Source organism: Giraffa tippelskirchi, chromosome 6 (assembly GCF_054371585.1).
Source record: "Giraffa tippelskirchi isolate mGirTip1 chromosome 6, T2T-mGirTip1v1.2.pri, whole genome shotgun sequence".
Taxonomy (NCBI): domain Eukaryota; kingdom Metazoa; phylum Chordata; class Mammalia; order Artiodactyla; family Giraffidae; genus Giraffa; species Giraffa tippelskirchi.
The window spans coordinates 51,654,407-51,678,165 of NC_137280.1; the positions used below are offsets into that span (position 1 = coordinate 51,654,407).

Consider the following 23,759-nt stretch of genomic DNA (forward strand, 5'->3'; position numbering starts at 1 on the left):
CCCAAACCTCTGGAGCCTGGGCAGTTGTAAATAACTCTACCCCCTACTCATCCCTTACCCTCCCAATCCATCTCCCCTATTTTGCCAGATCCATTTTCTAAAATCAAACCTGACCACAGTTAAACCCTTTAATTGCTTCTACAGCCCACAGGATAAAGCCTCAATTCCCAGGATGATGTAAAATCTGCCCGCTTTGTTTAGCCCTGCTCCACTGTCGGGTAAGGCCTCCCTTCCCTCTCAGGCTTGCGCCATGCCCAGCTGTTTGCAGCTACCAAAACACACGAGGCTGTTCCTGGCATTTTCGTGATACTGTTAACCTGATTCATCTATCTAGAATGTGCTCTCTGTTCACGCAAAATACATTTCACTCATCTCACAAGACTCACGAGTCATCTTTGCCATCAAGCCTTTTCTTACATTTTCAGGTGAAATCAAACGTTTCCGGTCTTACTTTGATCATAGCATCTGAAATACATTTTTGCTCATATTTGTTCACATTTGTGGTGGTGGTGGTGGTTTAGTCGCTCAGTTGTGTCCGACTCTTTGTGACCCCATGGACTATAGCCTGCCAGGCTCCTCTGTCCGTGGGATTTACATGGGTAGCAGGAAATAAATGGCAAAAAATTTCCTATCAGATTGGGAATTAATTGTTCACTTTTATATCCTGGTCACCTAGTACAGGGTCAGACATAAGGTACAGATTATGTGTGTGCCTGTTGAATAAACATATGAATTAAGTATAGTGGAAAGTACGTTGTTCTAAGTAAGGTCTGAGGATCTAATATATACCATCATGACTATGGTTGATAATACTATAGTGTATAACTGAACTTTGCTACAGAGTAGACCTTAAATGTTCACACTCCCCTCCAGAAAAAGAAAAATATATATAAATATGTATATGAGGTGATGGATATGTTAATTAATTAGGTGGGAGAAATCCATTCACAATGTAAATACATCAAATCTCAATGTATGTTTAAAATATCTTACAATTTCATTTGTGAATAAAACTGGAGACTAATCAAAAAAAGAAAGAACATTGTTCTAGAAGTTCAGTTACGTGAGTCTACTCCTGGCTCAAAACTAATGAACTTACTGTCTAGGACAAATCATTAATTCTCATGCACTCCAGGTAGCTTTGTGGTTTGCTGGGAAGGAAGTAGTAAAAACAGCAAAACGTTGACAGAATTGGCATGTGATCCTGCTGAGACTGTCATAAGCCCCTGTAAAAATTATTATCGATACTGGTTTATGTACCAATAATCCATGTTCTGTGATGTCATAAGGTTTTTAGTGCTTAATAGGATTGGGGCAAAGAGTGACTCATGGTGCAGAAATAATGCAGAACTCCTTCCAGTCAATCCAGAGGGTATGAAAGGAGAGACACGGGAGTAATCAGAAGTTAGGTGGGGGTGTTCAGCCCACAGAGGGATGGAGGGGGCCTCTGCATCACACAATGCGCAACCGGTAGAGTTGTGGGGAGGGGCTTCCCCTTGTATCCCATGTGGATCACATGACCATGAACTGCCCTATCTCTGATCATGAATTAGAAACCCCGGGTGGCAGTTGGGTTTTCTGATTCTATGCCGGGTTTAGGGTGGATCTATTGTTTGAAAAGAACCCTGTGTTCAAGCTTCCTTTTGCTTAACCACTGGAAGAAAAGCAAATAAAAAGGAGAACTGGGATTCTCAACTAATCATTGTTTTGATTTCTTTTCCTTGATTCAGGCACAATCCCCCTGAAAAGTTAAAAAACGCCTTTTACTTGAAGCATGAGTAGGAATGTCCCCCTTTCTTTGGGAGGGGCGGGGAAAGGTGGTTTAGAATTAGCCGTTAACATAACAACAACAACACAACACAACAATAGTAGCAGTTACTGTTTGGGGGACAGAAACTGTTTAGTAGGCTTGGTACTAACCACGTGGCACACATTACTCACTTAATATCTGTGATAATCCTATGTGATAAGGTCACTTGTTACCTCCCTTTACAGATGAATAAATAGGCTCAGATGGATTAAGGAATCTACCTGAAGCCACACAGCAAGTTAAGAGGCAGGAGCTGAGAAACAACCCAGATCTGTCTGACTCCAAATTCCTCCTAACTACAGTCTTCTCTGAAAGTATCCCAATTCCATAGCATACGCTCAAAAATTTATATTGAGGATTCCATCAATATATTCTTTGAATTTCATCTTTGAATTGACTGAGATGTTATATGCATAGGCTTGTACATGGCATATAAGAAAATGCATGACAACTGGAAAGTATGGGTCCTTGGTTTTTCTGATTGAAAAATCCCCCACATGTGGGACCTCCCCAGCGACTCAGTGGTTAAAACTCTGCCTTCCAATGCAGGCAGCATGGGTTTGATCCCTGGTCGGGGAACTAAGTTTCCACATGCCGCAAGGTACAGCCAAAAAACCCCAAACAAACCACCACCAACAAAAACCAACCAACAAACAAAAAATCCCCAAAACAACCAACTAACCAATCAACCAACAAAGATCTCTTATGACAGAAACTTTCTCAATACTGGTGAAGCCACAGGTTCATGGACTTGTGAGTCATATGATGAATCATTTTTACCCTCTAAAGTACACTCCATGCTCAAACACTTTATCAGTGAGAGATTAATGTGTGAACTCTAAAAGTCTTAAGAATTATTTATTGTACATCTTACTTGCTCATTAGCTATTTTCCCCACTTGTGGATCTGACCAATCACTGCTTCAGATATGTTATATTTCCAGTGATAATGTTGTTCACTCACTACTCATACAAGTTAATTTCTTTGGAGCCCTGTCTTCCACTGAGTGCTTCTTTTAAACATTGTTCCTGTGATTAATAATTTTTCACTGCCGACTGCTGTGATTCATGGATAACAACAAACCTAGATGGTGAAGACATTCTTTGTTTTTATTTTTTTTTATTTGTGTGCTTCTCCTCTGGCTCAGTGGTAAAGAATCCACCTGTGATGCAGGAGACACAGGAGACACGGGTTCAATCCCTGGGTCAGGCAGCTCCCCTGGAGGAGGAAATGACAACCTATTCCAGTATTCTCACCTGGAGAATCCCATGGACTGAGGAGCCTGGTGGGCTACAGTCAAAATATTTATTTGTATTTACTTATTTATTTGTGTGACTGCACTGCATCTTTCCTGTGGCATGCAAACTAAAATTAGTTGAGGCATGTGGGATCTAATTTCCTGACCAGGGATTGAACCCAAGGCCCCTGCATTGGGAGTGCTGAGTCTTAGCCACTGGACCATGAGGGAAGTCCCAGGAAAGATATTCTTATTTTCCCCTTAATGTGGCTATTCCAACACTGCCTTCTGGTTCACCCTTCTTACCCCCATGCTCTGAGAACACCTGATTGTTGTTGAAATCATAAGATCTGTGAGTTATAGAGAAAGATCATTCCCTGTCTAAACATTGCCTCTATTCAGACGCAGATGATTCATCCAGAAGCACTGGCTATACCCGTCACCCCCCAAGACTAGCTATTACTCCCCAGCCTTGGGAATCAACACCTCCAGGCTTCAGACATTTGTGGCTCATCTTTATCCTCTTGAAATTAGGAAACCAGGTTCCACACTGCTACCATCCATGACAGACCCTAAACTCCCATGGGACACCACCATAAAAATTGGTTCCAGGCAGAGCCCTAGGCTTCCCTGGTGGCTCAGTGGTAAAGAATCCATGTGCAAGGCAGGAGACTCGGGTTCGAACCCGTGCCTCTTAGGTCTCCTGCATTGGCAGGTGGGTTCTTTACCACTGAGTCACCTGGGTGTGTGCGTGAGTGTTTCATAATGTGTTTCTTATTATATTTTATAGTAATAAATGGGAGTTATCAACCTGCAGGTGAAGATTATGATTTGGTGGATCATATTGGGAAAATATTGAGTCCCTTGGACTGCAAGGAGATCCAACCAGTCAATCCTAAAGGAAATCATATCTGAATATTCATTGGAAGGACTGATGCTGAAGCTGAAACTCCAATACTTTGGCCACCTGATGCGAAGAACTAACTCATTAGAAAAGACCCTGATGCTGGGAAAGATTGAAGGCAGGAGGAGAAGGGGATGACAGAGGATGAGATGGTTGGATGGTATCACTGACTCGATGGACATGAGTTTGGGCAAGCTCCGGGAGTTGGTGATGGACAGGGAAGCCTGGCATGCTGCAGTCCATGGGGTCACAAAGAATTGGACATGACTGAGGGAGTAAACTGAACTGAAAGGCATTTCAGTCTCTGGAGGGATCGGGGTAGGTATGTGTGTTTGTTTTATTTTATACAGTTGATTACAAAGTTGTGTTAATTCTGCTCACAGCAAAGTGATGCAGTTATACAAATACATGCATTCTTTTTCATATTCTTTTCCATTATGGTTGATCACAAGCTATTAAATATAGTTCCCTATGCTACACAGTAGGACCTTGTTGTTTGTTATATGTGTAAAGTTCCTGATTATGACATACTTCTCTTGCTACTTCCCCAGCACTGGCACGGGTGTGCATGCACACACTCACACACACACACACACACTTATACATACACACATACTCTGCTGTTGTTGAGAACAATCGTGTCTTATGTATATGAATAGCCCCCTATTCCTGAAACAGTGCCTGGCACTTGGGGGTACCCAATCAATGCTTATAACTGTCAAATGGCAAAACTTTGAAGGTTAAAAGGTAGAATCTATGTAGTTTTCTTTCACCATGCCCAGCACACACTTGGGACTTGATAAATCACTGGGTGTGATCGTGATGACTTAGGAAAAACAAAAATATAGCCATGAGAAGCTATATGAATCAAGGGCACAGGTGTGATGAACAGCCGCAGAGCGGGGCTGGCCTTCACAGCAGAACAAAGCTCTCTTTCCCCCTCAATGCACTTCAATAAACCCATCCAAACCAGGAAACCTCAGGGACAGAGTGGCTGTCATCTCCCTAAGTAATAGAGCCTATCTCCTCTTAACCTTTGTGACCCTCAAAAACCAGTAAATTCCTTCTTTTATCTATCCCAAATCCTTTATATTACCCTCTAAGCCAATTTTCTGTTGTACTGTATTCAATGGGAATTGAAAACAGCTGGTCACCATCTGTTGTAGATTAATTCTTCATGTACTTGAAGCCTCTAATTAGGTCATTGCTCAGCCTTCTCTTCTCCAGGCTAAATATCTTATTTCCTTTAGCCCTTCCCCAAAGGTTTTATTTTCCAATTATTCAATTGTCTTCCTAGTGCTACTTTCAACATCAGGCGTGTGTTCTCCGCACACCTCAAGCGGAGAGGGTCTGATCAATGTGAAGGGTTATAGGTGTTGAAGGTCACCCCTGCCACTTCTGAGGAGCTTTTATTTTCTCCTGTGAGTTGTTTACTTTCAGAGGGCCACTTGGAAATGAACAGCAGCCTTTGACTGCCATGCTGAAATTAGAAACAGAGGAATCAGATGGTTATGCTTTGCTTCTACATTAACTCAGACATGCTAGCCCATCACCTTGACTGCACACCCCGAACTATGAGATGGTCATTGCAAATTTACAAGGAGTAACTTCACTGCTGATTACATATGCATCACTAGAACAGCACTGTGGAAGTGCTTTGGGAGCCTGGAAGGTCAGTGACAGCTGCAGCAAGAGTTTCAACTTGACCAAGCTTAGGAAACAAGAGTCTGGTAGAGAGAAGTGTCCTCCCTCTAAAGTTCAGGAAATAGCCCACACAGGGAATGACCCAGGTGTCCAAGCACCATTCTCCAAGGCAGCAGTTCTATTATCTGTCTCCCTTCTGGAATTACACATATACAAGCCATTCCCTAGTGTCCAGATTTTTAATGAAATACAGAAATATTTCATGGATCGATTGATTTTCGAAATGATTGCAATCATATCTTCACTTCTGGAGCTTTCTTGCTCTGTCTCTCAAAAGTGTGTTGAGGGACTTTCCTGGTGGTCCAGCGATTAAGACCCTGCCTTCCAATGCAGGGGGTGTGGGTTCAATCCCTGGTCAGGGAACTAAGATCCCTCATGTCTTGAGGTCTAAAAATGGAAACACGAAGCAAAAACAATATTGTAACAAATTCAATAAAGGTTTTAAAATGGTACACATCAAAAAATAAAATAAAGCATGTTGGACTTTTGGTTGGAAGAAGTTATCCCTGTTTATCTGTCCTTTAAAGAATCTATCATTACTCAGAAATGACGACCGGGCTAGATGGTGTACTTTGCTTAATGTCATAGATAACGCTCTCCTTGCCAGCTGAGAGCACCAGGGCTGCTCAGAAACAGACCCGAATGCGTGGATTCTGTGATGTAACGTGCACAATCCCTTCAAGAGGTGGATAGCATCACTCTCATTTTTACAGATGACAGAGAAATTGTCTTTAAATGTCTTTACGATTGCCTAACCTTCCAGGTGGCTCAGTGGTAAAGAATTTGTCTGCAGTGGAGGAGATGCGGGTCCCATCCCTGGATCCAGACAACCCCCTGGAGGATGAAATGGCAACCCACTCCAGTATTCTTGCCTGGAATATCCCATGGACAGAGGAGACTGGCGGGCTGTAGTCCACGGGGTTGCAAAGATTTGGATATGACTGAGCCACTGAACATGCACACTTGGTTGCTTAGGTGGCAGAGCTGAGATTTGGTTCCAGGTCTGTTTGGTCTCTAGTGTCATTATAACCTCCTCAGCATGCTTCTTAAACTTCAGACCTCAGGATCCCGTGCTCAGATTCTGAATTAGGAGGCGGGGTCCAGGAATCTGTATTTTCAATCCAGTATTCCAGCAGAGCTGATGCAAGAAACCCAGGTCCCATGTGTACAAAAACATTGTCTAACTTGGTCCTCGGATGAGGAAATCTAGGTCACTCTTCCTCAGACTCTGTTGTACATCTGCCCAGGAGCTGGTTGAGAAGAGCCTTGGATTCCACTTCACAGCTACTGAGTCAGAAGCAAGGAAGGGTTGAGTCCAGATGCTGTATTGTTACTGTGCAACCTGTGGTCTATTCTATTGTTATTCAGTCTCTCAGTTGTGTCTGACTGTAGCACGCCAGGCCTCCCTGTCCATCACCAACTCCTGGAGCTTGCTTAAACTCATGTCTATCAAGTTGATGCCATCCAGCCATCTCATCTTCTGTCGTCTCCTTCTCCTCCTGCCTCTAATTTTCCCAGCATCAGGATCTTTTCCAAAGAGTCGGGGTCTATTCTGAGTCATGCTGAATATTGAAAACTGCTTCTGTCAGTCTTCCTGCCAGAGATTTCCTATCCCCAGCACTTCTAGATGCCTTAGTGGGAGATGGAGTCTGGTAGGGTGAAAGACAGGAGGCTGTGGGCTTAGGGGTCTTGGCTTCCTGATTGTGGAAGGAGCTCTTGATTAAGAGAACAGTTGAGGTAACCCCTGAGAATGCCTGTTGCCTCACCTCCCACGGAAGAAACCTTTACCCTAAGGATGAAAAGCCGTGGTTTTGAAAGTCAAGTGTTGTATTTGATATCAGAAGTCCAGCAAAGAGATAGCCATTCCTTGTGGTGATGTAGCAGGTATGTTGCCTTGGCAACATAGCAGGGGACTTACCAAGACGACAGAGGACAGATGAACATATGGGCAGGTGTCATTTCTTGGAGAACGCAGGGCTGACAAAGAGGTTTACTAAAACGAGCAACTTGAAAAAAGACTTGGCACCCTCAGAAATCCAGTCATCAAAGATGAAAACTCAGAAGTTTTGGTTCTATGTGTACATTTTAAATCTACAAAATATGTTTTAACAGCAGGGGCAAAAGTGTCGTCACAGACATCTGAGAAATCTTCATTCTACGGACCTCCTTTGCAAGTAGCTTTCTAGTAAGTCACGTTTTGTACCATATGCTGGTAATACACTGTGTGTGGGGAGAATGAGTGGAGTGTTTGCAGTTAAAAGCCAAAGCTATGCCAAGATAATTAAACCGTCACTGGATGACCTGAAGAGAATTGATTTGATTCAGCACAGCAGTTTCTTGAATCAGTGTTTATCAGGTAGGTAGGTGGTAATAAGTTTGAAGGTTCATGTACACTTGTATTTAAATATCAGTTTTATAATATTCTGTTTAAAAACAGATCTAATTTTAATTCCCTCAAAGAATTCTGACTCCTATTTATTTAATTCAGTCTTACTTTGAACTAAGGAAAGTTTATTACTTGACACTTCAACATTTATACTCCATCAATTTCCCAAATACGTGATAACCAAATCAAGATTATTGGGGTGAAGTGACCCTCTGGACGTCAATAATTCAGCTTCACTAGTTCTTAAAGTACCACATTTAAATTATTTAAAGAGGAAACATATGCATTCTATACAAATGTTTATCTCATCACTTGATAAAGATCAAGCAGGGTTTTCTGCTAAGTTAGGCAGTAAACAGATGCCGACCTTATCAGCTAGGGCAGGGAAATTCCTTACATTTTTCTCGTTTGAATTGGTCCCTGAGTTCTAAGGATGGGAAAAAGAATGACACTTTACACACATGAATGAACTCGCCTCTGAACGCTCCTTGGGATACACAGAGAGAATGCTTCCTGTAGAGAGGTGCGTTGGGCTGCTCCTCAATCCTGTGCAATTGTACCCTTCTTCCTCCTGACTCGCTGTAATGTACCTGTTCAAAGTCTCCCTTTGCTTCAGAGCCTGGTAAATGAAACACCTTCCAATCAGAGCATCTGTCTGCCTTGCGTGTCTTTGGGGGCATCTGCTAATTCCTTCTTCCCTCTTCGTCTCGGTACTGCCCTGGGTCCCTGTGTTCCACGCTGCCTCACAGATCACATCTTCAGCTTTCAAGGATGACTCTCCCTCACTGCTTCTTCCTGTGAGACGTGGAGTTCTTCAAATCCAATTCTGAAGCAGATAGCCTTGCTCAGGACATCAACGAAGAGCTCAACTAGGCTCATGACTGTGTGGGACCCACACTGTCGATTCCTGGTCACCAAGCCCCCATCCCCACCCCAAATCCCACCCTTTCTTTCTGTTAGCACTGAGGAGGGTAGTAGTGGTGAAAACTGCTGCTGCTGCTAAGTCGCTTCAGTCGTGTCCGACTCTGTGCAACCCCATAGACTGAGACCTGCTTTTAAGGTGTGACTGAGTGAGGAAATTGTAATTCCGTGACAGAAACAAGTTGGGATAAAGATGGTCAGAGTGAGATTATGATCTAATTAATGATCTAACATGCTCCACCTGTCTGTTTAGTGAGTCTGTGCTTCTAATCATGCCGAGTGGCTTCAGTTGTATCTGACTCCTTGTGACCCCATGGACTGTAGCCCGCCAGGCTCCTCTGTCCATGGAATTCTCCAGGCAAGAATACTGGAGTGGGTTGCCATTTCTTTCTCCAGGAATCGAACCCAAGTCTCCTGCACTGGAGATGGATATTTTTTTAGCCACTGAGCTACAAGGGAAGCCCTTCTAATCATTCCTGTAGCCTTAAAAGTCTCAAAATGTTGAGCTTGTTTCTACAAAAAAAGGAATGTTTCAAATTCTGGAATGAAGCTCTTTGTTACTTAGGACTCTGCTGCTTGCAAATCACAAAAACTGATTTGAGATAGCCTGAGCAACAGAAAAGGCAGAGGAACCAGAGATCAAATTGCCAATATCCACTGGATCATCGAAAAAGCAAGAGAGTTCCAGAAAAACATCTATTTCTGCTTTATTGACTATGCCAAAGCCTTTGATTGTGTGGATCACAATAAACTGTGGAAAATTCTGAAAGAGATGGGAATACCAGACCATCTGACCTGTCTCTTGAGAAACCTGTAGGCAGGTCAGGAAGCAACAGTTAGAACTGGACATGGAACAACAGACTGGTTCCAAACAGGAAAAGGAGTACGTCAAGGCTGTATATTGTCACCCTGTTTGTTTAACTTATATGCAGAGTATATCATGAGAAACGCTGGGCTGGTGGAAGCACAAGCTGGAATCAAGATTGCCGGGGGAGAAACATCAGTAACCTCAGATATGCAGATGACACCACCCTGATGGCAGAAAGTGAAGAGGAACTAAAGAGCCTCTTGATGAAAGTGAAAGAGGAGAGTGAAAAAGTTGGCTTAAAGCTCAACATTCAGAAAACTAAGATCATGGCATCTGGTCCCATCACTTCGTGGGAAATAGATGGGGAAACAGTGGAAACAGTGTCAGACTTTATTTTTTTGAGCTCCAAAATCACTGCTGATGGTGATTGTAGCCATGAAATAAAAATACGCTTACTCCTTGGAAGGAGGGTTATGACCAACCTAGATAGCATATTTAAAAGCAGAGACATTATTTTGCCAACAAAAGTCCGTCTAGTCAAGGCTACGGTTTTTCCAGTGGTCATGTATGGATGTGAGAATTGGACGGTGAAGTAAGCTGAGCGCCGCAGAATTGATGCTTTTGAACTGTGGTGTTGGAGAAGACTCTTGAGAGTCCCTTGGACTGCAAGGAGATCCATCCAGTCCATCCTAAAGGAGATCAGTCCTTGGTGTTCATTGGAAGGACTGACGTTGAAGCTGAAACTCCAATACTTTGGCCACCTCATGCGAAGAGTCGACTCATTGAAAAAGACCCTAATGCTGGGAAGGATTGGGGACAGGAAGAGAAGGGGATGACAGAGGATGAGGTGGTTGGATGGCATCACTGACTCGATGGACGTGGGTTTGGGTAGAGTCCGGGAGCTGGTGATGGACAGGGAGGCCTGGCGTGCTGCAATTCATGGGGTCCCAAAGAGTCGTACACAACTGAGCGACTGAACTGAACTGAACTGAGCAACAGGGGAGATTTTGTTTTCAGGGTGAGGGAAATCAAAGGGCAGGGCTGCAACCTGGGACTTGAATGAGTACTAGAGATTGGAGTCCATTGAGGGTCAGTCAGTGCTGGCCCTTGCTGGTCTCCACATTCTTGCTCATCCCTTTCTCTGTCAACTGGTTTATGCTGCTTTTCATTCTCCATATTGGGAGTGTGGGCATAGCCATGGTCAAATTGTCTGGTTTTGTTTCCTCCATTCAGGAGAGAGCCTGGATGAAGCGTGCACATATCTGGTACAAAATGGTGGAGGGAAGATTGGACTTTGTTGTTTCATTGCTAAGTTGTATCTGACTCTTTGTGACTCTATGGACCATAGCCCGCCAGGCTCCTCTGTTCATGGGATTTCCCAGACAAGAATACGGGAGTGGGTTGCCATTTCCTTCTCCAGGGGATCTTCTGGATCCAGGCATCGAACCCACAGCTCCTGCGTTGGCTGGTGAATTCTTTACCACTTCACCAGGGAAGCCCCAAGATTGGAATAGCCTCAATAAAAAACCTCCCACTTAGAACACAGAAAAAGAAGAGCCTTCTCTGGTGAAGAGTCCAGAGCCTATGCCTTCTAGCTCTGATGAATAACAGGATCCCAGAGTCTCAGGAACATCAGTGCCATCTCACTGCTGGTGGTGGTGTGAGTTCTCTGCTCAGTGGATCTGGAGGTCCTGAGCAGGTACTGACTGCTGGGTGTCCGTGTCCAGTGCCTTTCCAACCCTATCGTGGAGGCACATGGGATGAAGTATGTGTTCAAAGCAGCCCACTTTGCGTTGGTGCAAATACTTGGGCCTTGGAAGTGGTTTAGAAACTGAGAAATTGTGGGGCCTCCTTCACTTTTTTTTTGTTCAGTCGCACAGTCATGTCAGACTTTTTGTGATCCCATGGACTGCAGCATACCAGGCTTCCCTGTCTTCCACCATCTCCCAGAGTTTGCACAAATTCATGTCCATTGAATTGCTGATGTCATCCAACCATCTCATCCTCTGTCATCCTCTTCTCCTGCCCTCAAACTTTCCCAGCATCAGGGTCTTTTCCTGTGAGTCGGCTCTGCCCATCAGGTGGCCAAAGTTTTGGAGCTTCAGCTTCAGCATCAGTCCTTCCCTCGGACTGAGTATTCTTGGTTTTTGTTTTTCTTTCCTGTTTCCAATGCAATTCCCTTCAATCATTCTTTTAAATACTGGGGACTCCATTTGCTAATAACACTGGAAGAAATCCTATGTGTCTGTCTCCTAGTATGGGGGCAGGGCACGCTTTCCCTTGCCCCTGGCTTTCACCTGGAGTGATGAGTTTCCATCTTAATCTGCCATGGAATGTTGCCCCAGCCTTGTCTGTGAGCTCCATCACCTGTGTCTGCCAGGGGAGACTTGGGTGTAATCCTCTGTTGCTCAAAGGCTGTCTTCGGAAGAGTCTGTCCAGGTCTCTGGAATGAAGGGTTGAACAAAGAGCAGTGATTATTCATTCACTCCACTCCCCAGCCCTGGAAACTGGACAGACTCGCCACATAGCACACATGGGCCGCCTCTCCGAAGCAGCATGCATACGGTGCTGGTGGAGCAGCTGCATATTTTAAACAATAAAACAATATCCACCATTAAATACAATTCAATAAGATTGAAGGTCCACCTTCACATGCTAGGAAAATAATGCTCAAAATTCTCCAAGCCAGGCTTCAACAATACATGAACCGTGAACTTCCAGATGTTCAAGCTGGATTTAGAAAAGGCAGAGGAACCAGAGATCAAATTGCCAATATCCGCTGGATCATCGAAAAAGCAAGAGAGTTCCAGAAAAACATCTATTTCTGCTTTATTGACGATGCCAAAGCCTTTGACTGTGTGGATCACAATAAACTGTGGAAAATTCTTCAAGAGATGGGAATACCAGACCACCTGACCTGCCTCTTGAGAAACCTGTAGGCAGGTCAGGAAGCAACAGTTAGAACTGGACATGGAACAACAGACTGGTTCCAAACAGGAAAAGGAGTACGTCAAGGCTGTATATTGTCACCCTGTTTGTTTAACTTATATGCAGAGTATATCATGAGAAACGCTGGGCTGGTGGAAGCACAGGCTGGAATCAGGACTGCTGGGAGAAACATCAGTAACCTCAGATATGCAGATGACACCACCCTGATGGCAGAAAGTGAAGAGGAACTAAAGAGCCTCTTGATGAAAGTGAAAGAGGAGAGTGAAAAAGTTGGCTTAAAGCTCAACATTCATAAAACTGAGATCATGTCATCTGGTCCCATCACTTCATGGCAAATAGATGGGAAAACAGTGGAAACAGTGTCAGACTTTATTTTTTGAGCTCCAAAATCACTGCTGATGGTGATTGTAGCCATGAAATTAAAAGACACTTACTCCTTGGAAGGAAAGTTATGACCAACCTAGATAGCATATCTAAAAAGCAGAGACATTATTTTGCCAACAAAAGTCTGTCTAATCAAGGCTATGGTTTTTCCAGTGGTCATGTATGGATGTGAGAGTTGGATTATAAAGAAAGCTGAGCGCTGAAGAATTGATGCTTTTGAACTGTGATGTTGGAGAAGACTCTTGAGAGTCCCTTGGACTGCAAGGAGATCCAACCAGTCCATCCTAAAGGAGATCAGTCCTGGGTGTCATTGGAAGGACTGATGTTGAAACTGAAACTCCAATACTTTGGCCACCTGATGTGAAGAGCTGACTCATTTGAAAAGACCCTGATGCTGTGTAAGATTGGGGGCAGGAGAAGAAGGGGACGACAGAGGATGAGATGGTTGGATGGCATCACCAACTCAATGGACATGAGTTTGGGTGGGCTATGGGAGTTGGTGTTGGACAAGAAGTCCTGGCGTGCTGCAGCTCATGGGGTCACAGAGTCGGACACGACTGAGCAACTGAACTGAATTGAAGGTCTACCTAGTTAAAGCTATAGTTTTTTCCAGCAGTCATGTATGGATGTGAGAGTTGAACCATAAAGAAGGTGGAACGCCAAAGAATTGATGCTTTTGAACTGTGTGTTGGAGAAGACTCTTGAGAGTCTCTTGGACAGCAAGAAGTTCAAACCAGTCAATCCTAAAGGAAATCAACCTTGAATATTCATTGGAAGGACTGATCCTGAAGCTGCAGCTCCAATACTTTTACCACCTGATGTGAAGAGCCAATTTATTGGAAAAGACCCTGATGCTGGAAAAGATTGAGGGCAGGAGGAGAAGAGGCGGCAGAGGATGAGGTGGTTGGATGACATCACTGACTCAATGGACAGGAGTCTGAGCAAACTCCAGAAGATGATGAGGGACAGGGAAGCCTGGCGTGCTACAGTCCATGGGGTCACACAGAGCTGGACATGACTTGCTGACTGAACAATAACAACAACAACAACAATAAGATTTAGAGACACTTCCTTGGTGATCCAGTGCCTAAGACTTTGGCTTCCAATGCAAGGGGTGGGGCTTCGATCCCTGATCTGGGAGCTGAGATCACACATGCTTCATGGTAAAAAAAAAAAAAGACCAGAACATAAGCAAAAGAAGCAATATTGTAACAAATTCAACAAAGGCTTAAAATAATAACATTTAAATAATGTTCTCTCTTCCTCCTCCCAAAATTCTGCTCACACTCACTGTCTGGTCTTCTGGGCTGAACTCTTAGCCCTGGGGTCAGAATTCATCCTCTGTTTCCTGTAACTCTGGGCTCCTTTCTTGGCCATGTGAATGGTGGCATCGCTATTGTTTCCATGTTTGTCTGTTGCTCCAGTCTTGGCCCTTTTCCTCATGATCTCTGATTTCACTCCAGCCCTATAACCCAAGAGATTTTGAGCATCCCTAGGCTTGGGGTGGGGGGAGGGAAACACACAGTGGGGAAACACTTCTTTGTCTTCATTTTTGCCAAGTCTGTACTCAGAACTTGGTGTTGGGTCCTCCCTACGGTGGTCAACGTAACTGTGCTGTCCTTTTTTTTTTTTTTAATTATTATTATTATTTTTATTTTTGACTGTGCTTGGTGTTTGTTATAGCACATGGGCACACAGAATCTTAGTTCTCTGACCAGGTATTGAATCCACATCCCCTGTGTTGGAAGGCAGATTTTTTAACCACTGAACCCCTAGGCAAGTGCCTAGGTTGTCTGATTTTTTAAAAAGACAAGGGTGTCATGGTTTGGTTGTTGTCTCCTTCCTCCCCTCTTTAACTTGTTTCTTCTTCTAAAGATTTGTGCTAAGTCACTTCAGTCATGTCCAACTCTTTGCAACCCTATGGACTGTAGCCCGCCAGGCTGCTCTGTCCATGGGATTCTCCAGGCAAGAATACTGGAGTGGGTTGCCATTCCCTTCTCCAAGGGACCTTCCTGATCCAGGGATCGAACCCAGGTCTCCTGCAACGCAGGCAGATTCTTTACCAACTGAGCCACCAGGAAAGCCCATCCCCATTTTACAGTTAAGGAAATGAAGGCTTAAAGAGTTTAAGTGGGGACTTCCCTGGTGGTCCAGTGATTAAGAGTCCTCCTTCCAATGCAGGGGATGTGGGTTCAATCCCTGATCAGGGAACCAGGACCCCACATGCCATGGGGCAACTAAGCACGTGCACCTCAACTAAGACGAGATGTAGTCAAATACATAAATATTAAAAAAAATTAAAAATGGGATAACTTGAGAGAGTAGCATTGACCTATATACACTACCATGTGTAAAATAGCTAGTGAGAAGGTGCTCTATAGCACATGGAGCTCGGCTCAGTGCTCTGTGATGACCTAGAGGCGTGGGCTGAGGGGGTGGGAGGGAGGCTCAAGAGGGAGGCAATATGTGTATACTTACAGCTGACTCACGTTGTTGTACAGCAGAAACTAATACAACATTGTAAAGCAATTTTACCCAAGTTAGAAAAAAAGAGCTTAAGAAAGTTAAGGTCCCTCAGCTAGCAAGTGATGATGATAGCCACTCTTGCAGCCATCCATGGAATCTTTATAGTAGGACAGTCACTGTTACAAAGCCACGTTCTGTGTTTCTTGGCTTTCATTAAAAAATAGGTCAGGCGTGTGCTTTTCCGGACAGTGGTTAACAGTGTCATTCATACTGTGACATAGTCTGTGACTGAAAATATGTGCATTAGTTGAAAAAAATGGGAGAATATCTTCAAATCTGTAATAAAAGTCACTCAGAAAATATATTTGAAAAGTCAGCTCTCTTTTCAGAAATTGTTTAGCATTATATACGAATATAGCTAGGGACTTTCCAGGTTCTCCAGTGGTTAAGACTCCCCCTTTCAAGGCAAGGAGCATGGGTTCGATCCCTGGTTGGGGAACTAAGGTCTCACAGGCTGCTGGTGCAGCCAAAAAAAAAAAAAAGCTAGAGAGTAAGGCACACTTGCAACAGTTGAACTGTGTTCTGTTTCAATTTCCTAAAAAATTTCACAGTTGCACTTATGGATATGATTTCATATTGAAGTATTTGCATAAGAAAAAGCTTGTGATTAATTACATGTGGCCTGAGTGTTCGTCTGTGAACTCGAAGAATCGCTAATTTTACTTATTCCTTGCTTCTCAGTCAAATAATCAAAATCAACTATATTTGGGAACTACATACACACATTTCTGCATTAGTACTTCTTTCCCTTCCTACCGCCAAAGGGATAACTCAGAAATCACTCCAATTAAACTTTTCCAAAATGTTATCTGTGAACTGTGATTCAGAATGCTTCACACACTCCCGTAGCACTCTGCTTTTAAGTGTCTAAAAGTATGGAATTGAAATGCAAGATTTTAATGGTTTAGTGGGAAGAAGGCGAGATTTATAATCAGAAAACTAATGTTTGCATTTTGGCTCCAATATCTACCAGCTTTGTGACTTTTCAGCATCAGGTTCCTTTTCTGTCAGATGGGGACATATTTTTTTGTTGTTGTTGTTGTTAGTTTAAAAATATGGAGTCTAGGGAAATAAGGAGTTGATAGAAGCAGTGGGTAAGGAGTGGGCGAAACTGGAAAAGGTGGTCAAAAGGTACAAAGTTCCTGTTATAAAATAAGTCCGGGACATTAATGTACAACTTGGTGATAATAGTAAATGATACTGTATTTATATTTAAAAGTTGCTAAGAGAGAAGATCTTAAAAGTTCTCACTATAAGAAAAAAATATTTGTAACTATGTGAGGTGATAGATGTTAACTAGACTTACTGTGGTGATCCTTCAGCAATATATACAAATATCTAATCACTATGTTGTACACTTGAAACTAATATAATATTTTCTGTGAATTACAGCTCAATAAAAATCCCATTAAATATATATATATATATATATACACACATATATATGTTAAAGAAAACCTATTGTCACATCACTTTTGGTGGATTAGATACCTGGAGAGTTTCCTAACCACAAAAATTCTTCATAAAAAAACAGTGTATCTAACCAACAAGGACCTGCTGGATAACACAGGGAACTCTGCTCAATGTCAAGTGGCAGTATGGATGGGAGGGGAGTTTGAAAGAGAATTGATGCAGGTATATGCTTGGCTGAATCCCTTCACTGTTCACCTGAAACTATCAAAACATTGTTAATTGGATATAAGTTCAGTTCAGTTCAGTCGCTCAGTTTTCGTGTCTCTTTGCGACCCCATGGACTGCAGGACACCAGGCTTCCCTGTCTATCACCAACTCCCGGAGTCTACTCAAACCCACGTCCATTGTGTCTGTGATGCCATCCAACCATCTTATCCTCTGTCGTCCTCTTCTCCTGCCTTCAGTCTTTCCCAGCATCAGGGTCTTTTCCAATGAGTCAGTTTTTCACATCAGGGGGCCAAAGTATTGGAGCTTCAGCTTCAACATCTGTTGGCTACACTCCAATTTTTTTAATTGGCTATACTCCAATAGAAAATAAAAAGTAGAAAAAAATATAGTGTATCTGTATTAAAGAATAGAAATATGGAGATCTGGGGAAAGAACAAGTATTTCCTAAAGACCCATGTCAGAAACATACCCTGTTAAGTCCTTTACATCTGCAATGACATTAAATCCCCAAGATGGTCCTCCATGGTGAATAACATTATCCTTTACTTATAGACAAAGAGGCAAAGGCTAGGGACTTCCAGACACGCATGTACTTATTAACAGGCAGAATGAATGGTGAAGAGCATCCAGACAACTTCTTGGTAGGAGAAGGAAGCTCACACAGCTGAACTTTGTTGTGAAATCTTGTGTTCCCTAGTTCTTCTTTGAGCAAGTTTGTCTTCAGCACACAGCCCAGGACAGTGTCCGGCAAAGGCTTCCGTCCTGTCCTGGTCTGAGTTGTCCTCCTCTGTGGTTGCAGATAAAGGCAGGCCCCTCTGCTAAACCTCTTCCGATTCTTGTTGGCCCTGGTTTGTTATCTCTCAGTCCACACTTGGGGTTGTATGTTTGCATCCCTTTCCTCCTGAGTCCCATCCTCAGGCAGATTTCCTTCTTGTCTGGGGCTTCTTCCTTTATCCTGAGGTATCCATTCAGGATCACTATTGTCTTAAAACATTGTCTGAAACACAGACACACATACATACGAAAACACCCCCTCTTTCTTTGTGTAAATAGAAAACTATTCTCTTCTGTCTAAGTTTGTGGATTTATCTTTCCAACTCTTTACTTGACCTTCCACTCTGGGTAGCTTTAGAAAGTGGGCTTCCCTGGTGGCTCAGTGGTAAAGAATCCGCCTGCCAATGCAGGAGGCGCAGGAGACGCAGGTTCGATCCCCTGGAGAAGGAAATGGCAACCCACTCCAGTATTCTTCCCTGCGAAATCCCTTGGACAGAGGAGTGACATTGGGTTTCAAATCCAGTTGTAGTGCTGGGGTCTGTGGGTTGCTCTATCCACTCCATTCATGAGAGTTTGTGTGAGTACCATCCCCCAGTACATCTTCACGTTTCCTTATTCTGTGTGTGAAGTTGGCTGTGCTTTCAAGCTCACTATTTCTCCAGATAGGGTTCAATATAATTGACTAATTTTCCTGATTGTCTAATTACAGTTACACCCCAAGTTGGCCTCCTGTGATACTTCTTGAGTCCTCTTGGATTGGCGTTTTGAGTGTTTCTGATCACATTTCAACAGTCTCTTGGATTAACCAGATGACTAACCTCTTACATGAAACATAGACTTGCCAGGAGAGCACTTTGGAGAAAACTTTTTCCCATGTTCTTGGAGGGGGGCCCCTCCATGTTGCCCCCCTGGCTTTATTCACTGTGGTCCAGGGAAAATGAAGGGTTTTGGTCCCTTTGTCCTTCAATTCCTGGCATTTTCTTGCTGCCCCTCTTGGGAATTTTCCTCCTTCAGACAGCTGGCCTTCACCTTTCTTGGCAAATGTCAGGTGGTGCAAATTTAGGTCTTGGGTTCCTTCCTTCAAAACGCACGTGAGGGAATCCCCTGGTGGTCCAGGGGTTAGGGCTCTGCGCTTCCACCGCAGGAGGCATGAGTTCGATCCCTGGTTGGGGAACTAAGATCCTCCATGCTGTGCAGCATGGCCAAAAAAAAAAGTTCCAGGTGAGCCCTCCCGAGCTAACATGAGTGGCCCACACTGACCTGCGGGGCTACCTGGGCCTCTAGAGGCTCCATCTCAGCGGGGTTTCCTGACTGTCCCCACACCTGTCCTCTGCTGCTCCCCTCCCCCGGGCCACCCTGCCTGCCTGCTCTCTTGCTGGGTCGGATCCTGGCCTCATGCCTGGCTCCCCGACCCCAGAAAAGGTCTGCCAGCTGCTCTCTGATGGATATACTCAAGGACACGCTGGCAGTTTGGTCCCATCCCAGGACAGTCTTTGCTAAAGCCAACAAAATGAAATGTGCCTGAGTAGACAATGAGTTACTTTGGGGAAAAAAGTTCAAGATGTTTAAAAGTCTGTTAAGAATAGTACATTTCACAATATTTTACAGTGCCCAGCACAGTGCCCTGGGCTAATAAATAAAGAAACAAAAGAACAGGAGTGAATTGTTTTTCACTGTAAAGACATATCAACTGTAGTTCAGTTCAGTTCAGTTCAGTCGCTCAGTCGTGTCTGACTCTTTGCGACCCCATGAACCGCAGCATGCCAGGCCTCCCTGTCCATCACCAACTCCCGGAGCCTACTCAAACCCACGTCCATTGTGTCTGTGATGCCATCCAACCATCTCATCCTCTGTCATCCCCTTCTCCTCCTGCCCTCAATCTTTCCCAGCATCAGGGTCTTTTCAAATGAGTCAGCTCTTCGCATCAGGTGGCCAAAGTATTAGAGTTTCAGCTTCAACATCAGTCCTTCCAATGAACACCCAGGACTGATCTCCTTTAGGATGGACTGGTTGGACTGTAGTTAACACTTCACAAACACCATGCCGAGCTTCCCCTCTGGCTCATCGGTAAAGAACCCGCCTGCAATGCAAGAGACACAGGAGATGCAGGTTTGATCCCTGGGTTGGGAAGATCCCCTGGAGGAGGAAATGGCAACCCATTCCAATATTCTTGCCTGGAGAATCCCATGGACAGAGGGGCCTGATGGGCTACAGTCTATAGGGTCCCAAAGAGTGGGACACAACTGAGTGACTGAACACACACACACACACACACACACACACACACACACAAACATCCTGCCAAAATGATAGCATTTTTGTTATCAGAACTCTGTGAATTAATCAGGAATTTATAAAACTTATCAAATGTTGCAGCTATAAAGTCCATCTCCTGATTCTATTATTTTGTTAGTGAGAGCACAGCAGTGGCCAGAGCCAGGTCATCTAGAATGCAGATCTTCTTGTATTGAGTTCAAGGCTCTTTCTGTTACAATTGATGACACAGAGTCACTTCCTTGAGTGATCAGCACCTCAAAGGCAAGTGTGTGGGGAGGCAGAGGTGAGCAATTAATTGGCTTAGAACTCAGCCCAACTTGAGATCAAACCCTGGTTTTGCTGCTGCCAAGTTGAGGGACCATGAGCAAGTTAATTCACCACTCTTGAGTATCAGTGATTTTCCAGCTGAGATGTCGAAATAATAATAACAAATGATGAGAATTATTACTATATAATAAATTAAATGATGATAATGCACATGAAGTACACAGAGATTAGTCAAATAATAGCTTTTATTACATATATATTTATTACATCATCATATTTGCCGTTCCATCAGCGTAATCAGTGGAGACAGCAAAACTGGATGGTTGGTCAAGGCTTGTGAGGATGAATAAGAATTCTGTCTCTCTCCTTTTTTTTTTTCTCACTGCACAGCATGTGGGATCTTAGTTACTTCACCAGGGATCGAACCGACTCCGCCTACATTGGAAGCACAGAGTCTTAACCACTGGATCACCAGGAAAGTCCTAGAATTCTCTTATAGAACAAGTGTCATCACATTAGCTGGTGACTCTCAGGAAAGCTTTTGGTTGGAACCTCACTCTAGTGATACTGATCTATATACTTCATGGTATTGGCTCCAATCAGGTTTCTATCTGAATTTCTGAAAAGTAAGCGATGAACTTGCAAAATAAGTTGGAAAAAAAATAATTAGATTGAATGTAGGTCATGGTAAATATGACATCTGTTTTTTTGAAAATGTCCTTTTTTTTGGAGAATATGAACAAATCTTATATTTGTATAGGTGCCAGTGAAGTTGCTCAGTCGTGTCCGACTCTTTGTAATCCCACAGACTGTAGCCTACCAGGCTCCTTCATCCATGAAATTTTCCAGGCAAGAGTACTGGAGTGGGTTGCCATTTCCTTCTCCAGAGGATCTGCAGGACCCGGGGATCGAACCCAGGTCTCCCGTATTGCAGGCAGACACTTTACTGTCTGAGCTACCAGGGAAGCCCTGTATTTGTATAGGACTTTGAGTGTATAAGGGGCTTTCCTCGTGGCTCAGATGGTAAAGAATCTGCCTGCAATGTGGGAGACTCAAGTTCAATCCCTGGGTTGGGAAAACCCTGGAGAAGGGAATGTGAACCAACTCCAGTGTTCTTGCCTGGAGAATCCCATGGACAGAGGAGCCTGGCAGGCTACAGTTCATGGGGTCCCAAGGAGACAGACATGACTGAACAACTAACATTTTCACACTTTTCACTTGAATGTATGAAGTACTTTCATACCTATGATCTCGTTACATCCTTATGATACCTTACGAAATAAGTGTGTTAGTTACATCTCCATACATGGAGCAATCGAACTTCAATTTATTTTTATTAGATTCCCATCTAGGATGCTAATTTTAGGGCTTTCCCTCCATATGGTGACCAGCCCTGGAGAAACGATGCCTGTATGTGACTAATGAAAGGCAGGCTTCTTACAGACATATACTTTTCTTGCCAAGAGCCTTTTTACTGGGCTGTTATGTTTCATGGTCAACAATTACAATGACACGCATGAATAGAACACTTCCAGTTTGTCTGAGACAGTGTCAATGTTTTCATGTGTGTGTGCCAGGCATTGTCTGTTTGCTCTTAGACCCAGTGTCACCTTTGTTCTCAGCTCTGTTATCTCCAGAAACCACCCTTCCTAGGCCACCCTGCCTTCTGACTTCTCCTTCCTCCTGGCGGCGGGAGGGGTGGGGGGAGGATGCTTTCTCTCTGCTCTCTTCCTTGTGTGGACTCTCCGTCTCCATCTCTAGCTAGTTCTTCTCTGTGGCGTTAGTTCTCCTGTCCCACTGCGGTCCTAGCTGCTGCTAATAACCCTGACTCCTGGGCTCTGTACAATCCCCACCTTCCTTTGACCTGCCAGCAGCCAGTCTCAGGATGACCTCTTCATTCTATTTGGCTCTTTAGCTCTGCCATCTCCTGTGGAACCAAATCCCCTCCTTGAATCCCAGCTATTTTGTTTCATGACCAGTTCATGCAGCTACAACATGATTATTATTACCTCTTACTTTTACAACATTCCAGGGAGGAGGTAATACGATCATCTCTATATACGGTTAAGGAAATTGAAGCTTGAAAGAGACAAATGGTGTGCCCAGCCTCATATGATCGATAAACAGGAGCTCTGGAGCTCGAAGACAGCATCTCCAGCTGACAAGTGACTCTGATTGAGTGAATTCCAGCATCAGTTCCTGGGACCTGAGTGTGCCTGTACATATCACAGCCCTCACAGCATCTCCCCAGTTACAGATGAGGACACAGAGCTCACAAACATTAGCTCCGCAAAGGCGTGAAGCTAGTAAGTAGCAGAGATGGAATTCAGACCAGATCTGTCTGACTCCAAACTTGTTTTTTTCTACCACCTCAAGTGCTTCCCCCAAAGTTAGGGTATATCACCACTGTGGAGGTGTAGGGTGGTTGAAATCTAAACTCCTAATCCCCACCCCCAGAAGTTCCAGTTCAGTAGCTTTGGGAAGGGGCCCTGGAAACAAGCATTTTGCACACCTGTCCTAAGAGATACTGAAGCCAGGGAGTATGGAAACCTTAGGAGGCCAACCCTGGTTATCCTCCATGCCTCTCCCCACACCCGTGACACCCCATGTAGCCTCTGTATGCCTCTCCCGCCTGCCTCTTTTCCTCATCTGTAAAATGAAAAGTTGGATGGATAATCTCCAAGATCTCTAGGTCTATGCTAGGTCCCCTACACTTATGTGCTGGAGGAGTGCAAGACACTTGGTGTCATCCTTCCAAGGGGACCACTGCTTTGCCACTGAGCCCTCCAAGTGCACCGCTGAGCTCCAGGGGTCCGGGGTTTCTCAGGGATCCCCCAGGCTGTGAGATCTGATAAGAACCCTGTGGCTTGAGAGAAAAGGAGAGCCCTGTTTATCTCTTTGCAGTGGTGGGCAAACTGGCATTTTAAAAAGGAAGTGAATTGTGTGGGGTGGGGGTTTCAATTCAGGGAGATATTCGAAGACTTCAGTGTTTGCTCTGAGAGGTCATTAAATAAGTTTTGTTCCCACACCCTCTGGAAAAATGATGCTTCATTAAAATGGCAACATGAGGTGTAGAGAAAACGGTGAAACTGGGGACGCTGAAAAGACACATTCACCAGATTCCACTTAAAATGTAAAAGGAGTGTAAGGAAAACAAATGGACATTTTCTT

At 44.0% G+C, this 23,759-nt stretch overlaps 1 long non-coding RNA gene across 1 annotated transcript in view; it reads left to right on the forward strand.

Annotated features, from left to right (window-relative positions):
- LOC145511319 (uncharacterized) overlaps positions 1–23,759 on the forward strand; it is a 54,117-nt gene that overhangs the window by 19,764 nt on the left and 10,594 nt on the right. Inside the window, exons 3-4 of the long non-coding RNA XR_014057794.1 lie at positions 7,768–7,840; positions 22,621–22,894. This is a non-coding gene — a long non-coding RNA (uncharacterized LOC145511319). The remainder of the gene's footprint in view (positions 1–7,767; positions 7,841–22,620; positions 22,895–23,759) is intronic.